The sequence below is a fragment of the Anas acuta genome, chromosome 3, assembly GCF_963932015.1.
Source record: "Anas acuta chromosome 3, bAnaAcu1.1, whole genome shotgun sequence".
Lineage (NCBI taxonomy): Eukaryota > Metazoa > Chordata > Aves > Anseriformes > Anatidae > Anas > Anas acuta.
Genome location: NC_088981.1, coordinates 111,161,346 through 111,173,195, shown reverse-complemented (window position 1 = coordinate 111,173,195; position 11,850 = coordinate 111,161,346). Strand labels below are relative to the sequence as shown.

Genomic DNA, 11,850 nt, shown 5'->3' with positions numbered 1-11,850 from the left:
ATGGATTTATTTTGTTGGGCACTAAAAGTTCATTTGCCAGGGAAATGGGTTTTGAGAAGGGCTCTGTGGAGATCAGTGAAGCAGATTAGCAAACTTCTATAGGTTTCTCTTACCAAAGCAAGAAATAGCATGAAAGCAAGACAAGTCTTGCATAAAATTTCCAGTTAAGCATTAGGGACTGATAGTATGGCCTCTTTTCACACTCCATAGACTTCAGCTCTGTCCTGACCTCTGTTAAACTTTAACATCAAAGTTACAAAGTGACGTGCTCTGTGGAACTCACCGCTCATTAAAAACAAGTTTTGAGTGCAGAAGAACCCAAAATCAAAGGCCAACTCAATTTTGCCTCAAGACTGGAAAACTAGATCCAACCTTCTGAATGCAACAACTTCTTTACCTCCAGTGGCTGGAGTTACTGTATGCACAAGGGTGTTTGCAGCAGCTGAGGGAATACTTCGTGCTTGCTTCTGTTCGTGTCAGGAAAAGTCCACCAGAATATGAGGCAAACAAAACAGAGGAGGGCAGTATCACCTCAGACTGTCAGTGTTACAAGGGACAAGCAAGAACCACAGTCATGAGCAATGTCTACGTTTCATTAACACAGAGCTTTAGTGTAGACATCCATAAACTGGCTTAAAACCAGTGATCTGTTTACTCTGTCAGTAAACGTGTGATTGTATTAATTATGTTATTGATTATACATTTACTTTGCTCTTTTACGCTGTTTTGCCTATCTTTATCACGGTATTTTATTTTCTCTGTAGAATGCCTGCATCTTTCCTGAAATCTCTGAATGAGAAAAACATTCCACAGCAACTCACAAAACATACTGAAAGATCAAAGAAAAAATATTTCAAAATTGATTCTTATATCATTCATCCTTTAAAAGCAACTTTTAACTCTAGAGGATTTTGCAAAATTCTGGTAAGAGGCATACCATAACTTCTTAAGAGTGGTTCTGGGGCCTGGTTTCCAGTCTCCCCATTTGCTGGCACCTGAACATTGGAGCCCCTGAAACAACAGCCCCTGTCCAGTTGCTGGTGTGGACCATCTTGCTCACAGCTGCAAACAGGAGCTTATAATTGGGGTCCTTGGCTGCCATTGTACCCCTTCACACCACTTTTATCACATAACCTAACAATATGAACCCAATGACATCTTTCTAGCACCTAAAACTGCTGGCTTTGGGGAAAAAAAAAAAAAAAAAAAAAAAAAAAAAAAAAAGGAAACAGATAAAGATACCAGCCTATTGGAATAGAATTGCTTTCTTGGCTTGTTTTAAATCATTTGAGAGTGGAGAAACAAATGCAACTGAAAAGAACCTGCAACTCTGACTTATCAAAGCATTATTTACTAATTATAGTGTAAGGATTACAAATTGCAACAAATAACCTTGCTTAATGCTATTAATGTGTTATTGCCAGCAGTTGAAACCTGAAATTCCTATCTACTTGCATGTCTCTCAATGCCTGTGCTGTAGCTAGGTTTTGCAAGTAAAACTCTGTATCTGCTCAGCTGTTGACAACACTATTTGCCAAAATTCAGCCTGCATGAGTCAGTGCTGCCTTCACAACATATTCTGGCCTGCCTGGAAATCTGCTTTCTCTATGGTTACATAGATTTTCTTTAGATCTCAAACTAATTTCAGTATGAGTAGCCAAAGGAGCTACTCTGAACAAACACAGTCCAGCTCCCCATCCCCTACAAAATAATATCTGTGCTCAGCAGGGAAGAAAGTTGAGCCATTACTGTTTTATTTTATACAGCTATTAACTAGCAGAAAATCCTGCAAATTAGTACAGCAGGTTGAACCATTTGTTGTTTTAAGAACTGTGTGGGTTTCTGCTTCAGACTTTAAAACAGCATCTCTAGAAGCACTACTTTTGATGTAGCATGCACTTTGTGCTTGTATACCTTTTTGATAAATTATTACTCATAATCGACATCCAAAATGCACCACCCCTGTAGCGTTACGTGTGGAAAGTAAATATGAACTTGTCCTTTTGTTTATCCCATTGTGTTTTGTGTCTCCAGGTTTAAATAAAGAGCTAGGCTAAAGACAATATCTACCACTTGCTCAAAAGGCAGAAAGCAGTTGAATGCTGATGTAAAAATGAAACCTGGTAGGAGTGTTAAAAGAGGGCTCATTGCTTTTGTGTTGCTGAGGGGAAAAGGAAAAGGCACAAAAGAAAATATACCATGAATAATTGAGCTGAATCTAATACAAGGGTCAGAGCTGTCATTCATCGGGTAGGTGTGGCTGTTTCTAAGTTCTATGTAGCTGGGACACACCAAGCTGGACTTCTAGATGAGGAAATACCTCTCAATAGCAAGCAAAATTAAGTAGGATACCACAAGAGGAACCTGTGCAAATCACTGTGCTGCCATCAATGCTTTTTGACTATTCAGAAATAGTTGCTCTACTTTGCATTCCCTGATGCCTGATCAGGAAGTGTTCACAAAATATGGCTTATTCTTGGCAGTAGCTGATTTCTGGTGTTCATGTATATCCTTTGCTTTACTTTAAATGTTTTAAACATGCTTGCATAGACATGTCTGTCAGCAAGCTTAGATGCTGCCTGGTCAGAGGGCTTGGACAGAGAGAACAAAGTATTCACTTCTGGATTGTTTTCCTGCAACACAGCAGAGAAAATAAGCGATATTATGGAGTACACAGAGAGCAGGGAAGAAGATGTATTACTTAGTGCCACTTTGTTCATTCTAAACAACTTTAATAAGGCAATTGCTCCATTGGTAGCAAAAGAAATCATGAATAAAGTTGAATATGAATAAAGACACACAATTGGTTGTAGCAGGGAATTGAGGATAAGGTACAGATAATGATAAAAAAGTAAAATGTTAATGTGAAAATTGAGTTGCTATTAATATTTCTAGTTTATCCATCTTTGTAATATCTTGGTAGTTTTTTTTTCTTTTTTTCTTTTTTTTTTTTTTTTTTTTAACCAGGTATGACAAGAACTTGCTGTATAGTAAATGATAACATAGTAATACTACAGGATGAGACATTGCTGATAGTGAATTCCACTTCTTTTTCTGCTTCTCCCACACATTTAATTTTAATTGGTCTCTTTTGCATAGCTGTTATGCTGAAATCCTGGCCCAATGTCTGGAACAGGTCTCTATGCTATCGTATGTTTTGTTTCTTCTCCTTTCAGCTGTCTTTCCTATTAATCATCAGTAATTTGCTTAACCTCAATGGCTTTCTGGGACAAACAAATTTTGCCCTGCAGTTTTAAGTTGCTTTCCCACTGTCTACTCCTTGCCTGCAGAGTACTAACTACCACAAGAAGGGTCTTTTATTTCACCTAGTACTTGACATCAGCCCCCAAAACTTCATGTTGAAGCCCGAAAAAAGCATACTCTCCCTAAACACTGAGATGCCCAAAGGCAGCATCCACTACAGACCTTTTAGAAACTCCACCTTCATTTAAGAAGAGCGTCTTTCTTCTGAACCTACTTTAAGCAGTAGTCAAACTCTGAATTAAAACAAATTTAATTTTAATACGCCAGAGGACAAAAGTATTCATTTTAAAGAAATGGTAATGCAGTTACTAAATTAGCACCAAATATAGATATATATTAACACAAAGTAGATATAGTACTAGCTCTGTAAGAGTCTTCTAGGGTTTGGTAAGTTGGTTCAGCTTCACTTCAAGGATGCAGTTCTTGTAGCTCACACTAAACTTTGGATGTCTACATGCTCCAATTACAAGGAAAATGATTGAGGTGCTGCTGTGTTCAAATGGGTCCTCACAGCAGCCAGTGAGTCCTGTTCCTCTCCCTGCTAACTAACTAATCTTACAGATATGTTTTGTTCTAATACCTCTGATTAGCTCTGGTTGTTTGTCATAATGCAGACGAAACATTCAGCTAGTCTAGAATAAGAATACATAAAGCTTTGATATGCTAATTCCTTACCCAAGGAATTTTACCCCAGGTTTTCTCTCTAGGGAGTCGGCTGAATTTTGCATTCTTTCTCACTCCATCCCAGGCAACAAAGCTCACATTATTGCAGGTTTTCTTGTCTTAAATTTTGTGTCATAGGAGGCAACATCTGCAGCTACCTCAGAGTGAGCTACATTGCTGCTTTTCTATGGGAACCTCACATAACATTAATAACATAAATACTTCCTTCCCCATCTGTCATATTTACAGAATCTGGTATCACAAAGTCCTTTATATACTTCCTGCTTTGTGCACTCTGTCATCTCAAAGGTAGTTGTTGGGCACAGTGTTTGGTTGTCCTTTTTTTATTGGGTTTAATAACTTACCTTCAGGTGGTGGTATGTCTTAAGATAGAAGTAGAAAAACAACTGGGGATTTTTTTCAATGTAGTACAAAGAGTCTCAGTACCAGGCACTGAATGATACCAAGTACCTTCTTTCATGTAGGCAGATTATCAAATCTACATACATTAAAAAAAAAAAAAAAAAAAAAAAAAATTAACTTTATTTAGCATATGTTTAGCATATGAGTTATCTAGTATGGGGAGAGAGGAATGTTTAACAATAACACAAAACATGTAATTAAGAGTTGCAAGCGTTGTTAGAGTATAAAATTCACACTTGATGTTCAAAGGTGGTAGCCAAAGCCAAGATGTTACAGCTTTTTATCTCCTTTGGGTTACATTGAGGTTTTTAGCAGAGGTAATAGTGGCATGAGAGCAGATACTGTGTCACTAAATTCATGTTCTAGCTTATCCATAGGTCTAAGTGGTTGCAGGACTGTGTATAAAATTAAAATCAACTAATACACATCAAAAATCACCCTGCTGCATGATTCATCTTCCCTTTGATCATGTGCACCAGCAGCATGCCCTACCACATACCAAGGGTGCAGTTCCCAGCCCTCCTCCCCCAGGTCTGTGCGTGACCTTTGGTCAGTGGAACAGATGTCACACATTACATGACCCCGGTAAGAAAAGAGCCACGAAGTTCCTCAAGAAGACATCTAGTTCAACTTCCAAAGCTGGATCACCTGTACTTGCACAACTCCTCACAGATCTCTGTCTAACCTGCTCTCAGAGGCTTTTGTTGATAGATTTTCTACTGCCCTTCTCAATACTTAACTACTATAATCACTGACTTGGTCTTTTTCTTCCTATGAGAAGAAACATGTTTATCTGGTTAATTGTTATTTTAATCTTCCCTCTAATTCTTTATGAATCCAAACACTGTTATGTCCAATATAAGCATTTTTCTTAAATCTAAAGCAGGCCTTAGGTGTTGCAAACACAACAGTGATGTTTAGAACTAGGCAATATCACTATAATATGTACTAAAGGGATTAAAGGCTGCTTTTTAAAAGATATTAAAAAGTAATTTAAATGAGAAATTGCCACATTAGAGGCATTTAAACTCATCTGCAGGGGAATCTGTTCTTGACCCAGTGCTGTTCTATTATCCCAGTCAATTATTTGGAATTAAATGAAGTAGTGCTCATGAAATTTGCAGATTGCTTCGAAACAGCTGAAGGCCTAGATAATAGCATGGGCTGGTGACCACAGAGTGATTTAAACCACAAAGTAAGCAAGTGGCACTTGAACAACGTGTGTTTTAATCCACCTACATGGCGAATATCTATGAATCAAAGACTAGGTTGCTGTCTGTGTGCAGGCACAAAAATAAAAAGTATTTGGGTCTAAGAGTAAAGAAGGAAAACACTGTATCTTTGAAAGCATTAAATTAGAAGATGGCTGAGGAGATCACGAGGTTACAAACATTTTCATGCAAGCCACCAATGCAATGTGGCAGCTGTAACAGCAAATGCAAACATTAGATATCTAAGCTAAAATACTAAAGAATAACATGTGCTAGTGTGTGACTCTGACCATTATAGGGCACAATAATGTGACTGTTCTGGGATCATGATGATTTATAGAAGGTGTAACAAACTGGAAAGTCTCAAGAACCTGAAAGAATGAGTCACTGAAAAAATCTATACTCAAAGGTGATATGTAATTATCTACATAGCAGAAAGACACTGTAATCATTCACAGACAGCAAGGTCCACTTGCTGAAGAAGCTATAAAAGTCCTTGTAATAGTAATTCATAAAGGTCTTTGATAATTATTTGCTTAAATAGCTTTTTAGTGGAAAACTGGCTTCAGTGTTTAATGTTTAAAAATCAAGGCATTTTTCATCTCTCCTTTCTATAGAATTAACTAGTTTTTGAAAAAAATAAATCCCTGAAACCTTCTGTATTTCAGCTAGCTGAGCAGTGCCTGACACTGGCTGAATGTCATTCCTTACGTGGGCAGGGCTGGTGTCCCCACAGAACATGCTTCCCACTGATAAGCAGCACCAGGCACCCCAAAAGCATCCCAAGGCACCCCAAAGGTGCTGCACCACTTTTCTACAAGGGAAATTGCCATACAGCTGGGGCAGTTTCATTGCTGTGCAGAGCAATGAAACCAGAGGCATTAGCTGTTCAGCTTCCACAAGAAAGTAATAATTGAGATAGGGGTGAGAGTATTTATTATTCTGTTTTGTAAATAGCTAGAAAACTTGGGGAAGAAGTCATTTATGAGGCAGATAAGGAGTGTTTTGGGGAGCAGTTGGAACCAACAGTGAGGAAAAACCAGGAAGGATGAGGTAAGTTTTGTGAGAGTTAAGGTCGTTCTTTGCTTTTGCACAAGTTCTCTTGCAAACACTGACCCCACTTGCAGCAGGGATCCCTGCACCTGAACAGCAAAGGTTGGAGCAGGAGATGTCAGGAGCTCTGCCTTTCGCACCGCTGGACCCCTGAGGTATTTCAGCCCCAGGAGGCAGCCCCCCAGGACAAGGTGACCCTCCAGGCTGCGGCCATCTCCTCCGGGGCCCACAGCCAAGCCCTCCGGCTGTGACAACCGAACCACACACCCGGAGCTGCCTCTAACCCACGACCCGAAGGAATTACCCTCACCCAGACACCGGTGCCACCCCACAAAGCGCCCCCCAACCCTCAAGGCCAGCTCGGATCGGGCACCACCACCATAACAGCAGCGCCCTCAGCCCGTGCCCGCCGCCCTCCTCCCCGGGCGGCCCCCGCCTCCGCCGCCATGTTGTGGGGCTGACTCCGCCGCCACGGGAGGCGGTGGCGAAGGAGGAGGAGGAGGAGGAGAAGAAGGAGGAGGAAGGCTGGCGGGCAGCACGGAGCGAGGAGCTCACGGACAAGGCAACAGGTACCGGCTGTGGGGCCGAAACCTCTCCTCGGGGCGGCCTCGTCCTACCGGGAGCGGGGCTGAGGTGCGGGGAGCGCCTGCTGCAGGCAGCCCGTGGGGCCGGGCGTGGGAAGGAGTGCTCGGGGTTTCTGTTAGGCCGAGCTTTATTTATTTATTTATTTATTGTTTATTTATTTTAAGGGCCTTGTTTTGGCTTGGTTTGTTTTCGTGTTGTTTATCGCTCTCCGGCCAGCGTCTGGCAGGGCCGAGGGGGCTGCCCCCTAGGGCCGGCTCCAGCTTCGTGTGGTGAAGTTTGGCCGGGGTGTGCGTGTAGTTTGTGTGTGTGTTTTTGAAGGCAGGAGTGGAAAACAAACACGGTAGGTCCTGCTGCTGCTCCCCTCTGTTTTATTAATGCCGTCCCAGGGAAGAAATAGCAGTGTCGGTGCCCCACCGGTTGGTGTCTGCACCGGGGAGCCTGCTGGCGGAGCTGGGTGATGGGGCGTGCTGGGAGTCCCTGGCTTCTTGTGGTGTTGGTGAGTTTGAGGTAGTTTTTTGGGAAAATTGTGAAAGCCTAGAGCTTTGGGGGGTTAAATGTTGGTGATAAAGTCGTGCTCTTTGTAAATAGATCGTTCTTCCTTGATCTGAACTGTATGCAATGGGAGGTAACCATCTGGAGAATAACAGGAGGCTGCGAAGCTTGATGCGCTTCCCCGAGCTCTGAGGTAGCAAGTTGGGCTTTTGGTGCCCCGAACCAGTTTGCACGGCACTTGGCACTTTGACATCTGTCACATTGCAAAACTTGAAAGTAGATTGTGCTTTAGGTAGTTCCCATCATAGTACGCATGCTCGTAGCAGGTCTTTCAAAGGCGAGTTGAAAATTACCCATTTACAGCCCTGGAGCGAGAAGTTACAAGGTGTTGCACTCGCGTTCAGGCTGCTGTATCGCATGCGTCTCGTTTGGGAACCCAGGGTGCTTTAAACTTGTTTTGTTCATGCTTGCCTGTGGTGGCAGCAGTTCCCACGTCTGTCTATACACAGGAAAACACACGAGGCATGTTAAGAAGCGTTCACATACGGCTTTCCTGTGGTGTGTTTATACACTGTGTTGATGGTACATAAAATGCATTTTGCTTTGAAATTTAAAGACTTCAGCTGTGACAAGCGTCTGAATCCACTGGTGTGACAGTGACATTTAGAAATAACAGGCGGTAGGAACTAATTGTATGAATAGGTAGCTGGGCTTCGTTCTTTTACTAAACTTCATTTTTGTTTTCATGCTTCCACTTTACTTCCCCATTTGGTTTGTCCTTTATTATTATTATTATTATTATTTTTAATTCTAAGCTGGGGGGTTGACACCACTTCACCTCTGGATCTTTAGGGAAATATTTACTCAGGCTGTAGGCTCTGTATGACGTTAGGAAAATTATATACATAAAATGTATGATGTTAGGAAAATTATATACATAATCCCTACAAATGTGGATTTGGACTGCTCCATGCTCTCTGTTACACAGAAATTTTGGTCAGGTTAATCTCCTAAATCAGGTGCCTAAACTAGATCAAGTGAGTATGATTGATTCTCCTTTTAATTACCATCCTGAGGGAATTGCATTTATTATTTTCTCCTCTTTCTACACGAGATCTAGGGTATGAGATGTGTCCCAGACTGAGTTGTTAGTTGTTACTCTAATATAAAGAGAACAGTGCTTTAGCCCTAGCAGTAACAAAAATACTGTCTCTGGTTCATTTATGCTTATGGAGTCATCTATCACAGGTGGTATTACGTTACCGGTGCTTTATGTGCTGCTTATTCTTTTCCACTACTCTAATATTTACAAGTATTTCTGTTTTTGATCTTTAATAATGAGAAGAGAATTAATTTTGTTCCATAGCAAAGCAGCAGCAAGCAAAAATGAAGTTACATTCTGTAGGTGGTAGTAATTATTCACTCAGCTACTTCTAGGGGAAGTGGGACGGGATTTGAAAAGTGAAAGGTAGTTTATGTGCTTGGCTGAAGGCATTGTGAAGAAGCTTCACCCTCTTGAAAGCAGGTGTCTGTTAAGAAAAGACCTTGTGATCAGGTCCTGAAGAGGAACGCATTCCTGCTCGCTGGTTCCTGTTGCAAATTGACACGGATGTCTCTGGCCTGAGAGAGAACCTGCTAATTAAGTTTGCAACTCTCTGCAATAACCTCATGAAGTGCGGTTTGATCAGTACATAAAATTGAGGAAGACAGCATTTCATGACATTTTCTGTGAAAGTCCTGAGTTGTTCTTTTTGCTTTTTTTTATTTTTATTTTTTTTAATGGCTCAGACATTGGACGTGTTCATTTCTGGCCTATTTTCACTTGAAAGGAAATACCTCAAATATCTCAGTTTTTAAAATACCTCCTCACTGCTTCCCTTTGCTTTTAGTTACCTAAAACACAGGCGCAGGAGGATTTAGTTTGGAAGGGGCTTTTGGACCTTGTGTGGTCCAACCCTTGCTAAAAGCAGGGCTGACTTAGGTTGCTCAGAGCCACGTCTGCTCGCATTGGGAATGCCTCCAGGGCCAGCAATCTGCAGCCTCTCCGGGCAGCCTGCTCCCATCTGGCATCCTCTGCACTTGCTGAGTGCATGCCATCCCGTTGCCCACGTTGTCAGTGAAGACATTAAGCAGTGTCAGCCCCGAGGAGCATCGCTGGCGGCAGCCAGCTGGGTTTCATACTGCCCGTCACAACGCTTTGAGTCTGTTTTCCACCCAGTTTACAGGCAGCCTGTTCAAACTGCGTTCCTCCAGTTTGGCTCCCAAGGGAAGGATGCTGTGGGAGACCTCTTGAAAGGTGCTGTGAAGTCCAAATAAGCAGTACCTGCTGCTCTCCCTTCATCTCAAAACAGAAAACAAAGGAAACAGTGTTTTCCAGTAACCATCTTGTTCTTTGTACATGCCTCCCAACAGGATTTGCTCCACAGTCTTTCAAAAGACTGAAGTCAGAATTGAAGCTTTTCAATTGCCAAATTGTCCCTCTTGCTGTTCCGGAGGATGGGTGTGATATTTGCCTTCTTCCAGTCCTCAGGACCTTTCAAAAACCATCGAGAGCAGTCTCGCAATGACCTCAGCCAGTGTTCCTGGCAGCACTGCTCCCAGCTTTGTTCCGTGTTTAGCAACTGCTGTAATTTATTGTTTTCAAATTATTCTGACTTCCGAAAGCCACTTTCAGTTCATTGTAATGCCACATCTCTTGGCAAGGTGATCAGATGATGGATCATGCCATATTTTTAGTTTTGAGGGGGAAGCTTGGCATGAACACAGTCCTTTTGTGAAAACAGAGAGCAGTAGGCTGCTGAATTTGTGAATTTGTGCCATTGCTTTTAGATGGGACCACTCGTTTCACGTGACTGAACTATGTGAGAAAGTCAGCGACCTTTCTTTATCTTTTTCCTTGTCTTAGGTGACTACTGGTGATTATAAAGATAACAAAGATAACATAGAGTTAGTTCGGGAATTCTCCTTTATGGCCTTCACTTATTTCAAGCACTATCACTTGTCAGTAAAACACTTAAGGCCAAGTGTACTGTGGGGTTCAGAGGTTGACCCTAGGCATAGGCTAAAACTATGGCTACTGTATCCTTTCTAGCTTCAGAAACATGTTTCCATCCTTTACCCTTTAAAATCGTATTTTCCTTTTGTACCCTGGTTGCTGGTAGATGGTGCAACAGATGATATGGGGGAGAAGCACTCCTGTTAAGAGTACAGTCAGATTTTCCAGAGTGCTAAGCAGCTGTTTGAAGTGATCTCACCATCTTCAAATGCTTATTTGCAAACATTTTAACCATGCATACCCCGGAAACCTGCTTCTGAATCCTCATCAGCTGCGGGGCTTATCTCTGGTGGTAAGTTCAGTTTCCTTGGCTTGACAGACCGGTGTAAGCTGAAATCTTAAACCAGCTGTGTGTGAGCAGCACCACTGGCAAAGCTTAGTTTCCTGCGGCTTTGTGTGTCTGAACCTAATGAGATGCAAGCTTTAGGAGAAGTTTTTCTCATAGTTTATGTGCTTCAAACAGCTTTCAGCCAGATGGATTCTCTGGTGTCTAGTATTGGTACTCAAGCATACACCCACAGCAGTCTTTTTCATAAACGGGGACACTAAATTTGGCAGCATCTCCTCTGCCTGGCTGCCTATTTTCATGAATTTTGTAGGCAGTTAATATTTTTGCACCCTTCTGTCAGGTTTGGTTCGTGTTGATTGTGGGTTTCATCAAAGTACCTGTTAACCACTCAGCTCATACCCTGAGAAAGCCAGGCTAAAAATATAAGGGTGCTGCTTACTGGCATGTTGTTCCTTCTCTCATTGATTAGCCTATCGGGACTTTTTTTATTCTTTAAAGATAAGTCATTCTGTAGAAAACAGGTTAGTTAGTTTTATTTCATGAGGCATCTTTGATTCTTTTTATATTTACAAATATCTTGCCATTTGGTTTAGTGGGGACTGTTAGTGTTAGGTCAGAGGTTGGACTCAATGATCTTGAGGTCTCTTCCAACCTAGAAATTCTGTGATTCTGTGATATTGCAAGGTTACACTGGGACTGTAGCAGCTTGTTTTTCTGGTGCTGTTGTGCCATTAGCACCAAATGTTCAAAAGGTGCAGATTAACTCACAAACAGAAATGAATCATTAAATGAATGTGGAGCTGATGAAGTCCCAT

The 11,850-nt window shown here is 41.7% G+C and overlaps 1 protein-coding gene across 7 annotated transcripts in view; it reads left to right on the top strand.

The window, feature by feature from the left end:
- Positions 1-6,708: 6,708 nt before the first annotated feature.
- Positions 6,709-11,850, top strand: part of ITSN2 (intersectin 2) — a 78,595-nt gene continuing 73,453 nt past the window's right edge. The window contains exons 1-2 of one of the 7 annotated variants that reach the window (XM_068678744.1): positions 6,709-7,183; positions 7,586-7,695. The gene's annotated coding sequence lies outside the window, so the exon portion shown is untranslated. Of the gene's footprint in view, positions 7,184-7,223; positions 7,248-7,402; positions 7,540-7,585; positions 7,696-11,850 lie in introns of those variants that run through there. The other 6 variants (XM_068678743.1, XM_068678748.1, XM_068678749.1 and 3 more) reach the window with 6 other exon arrangements.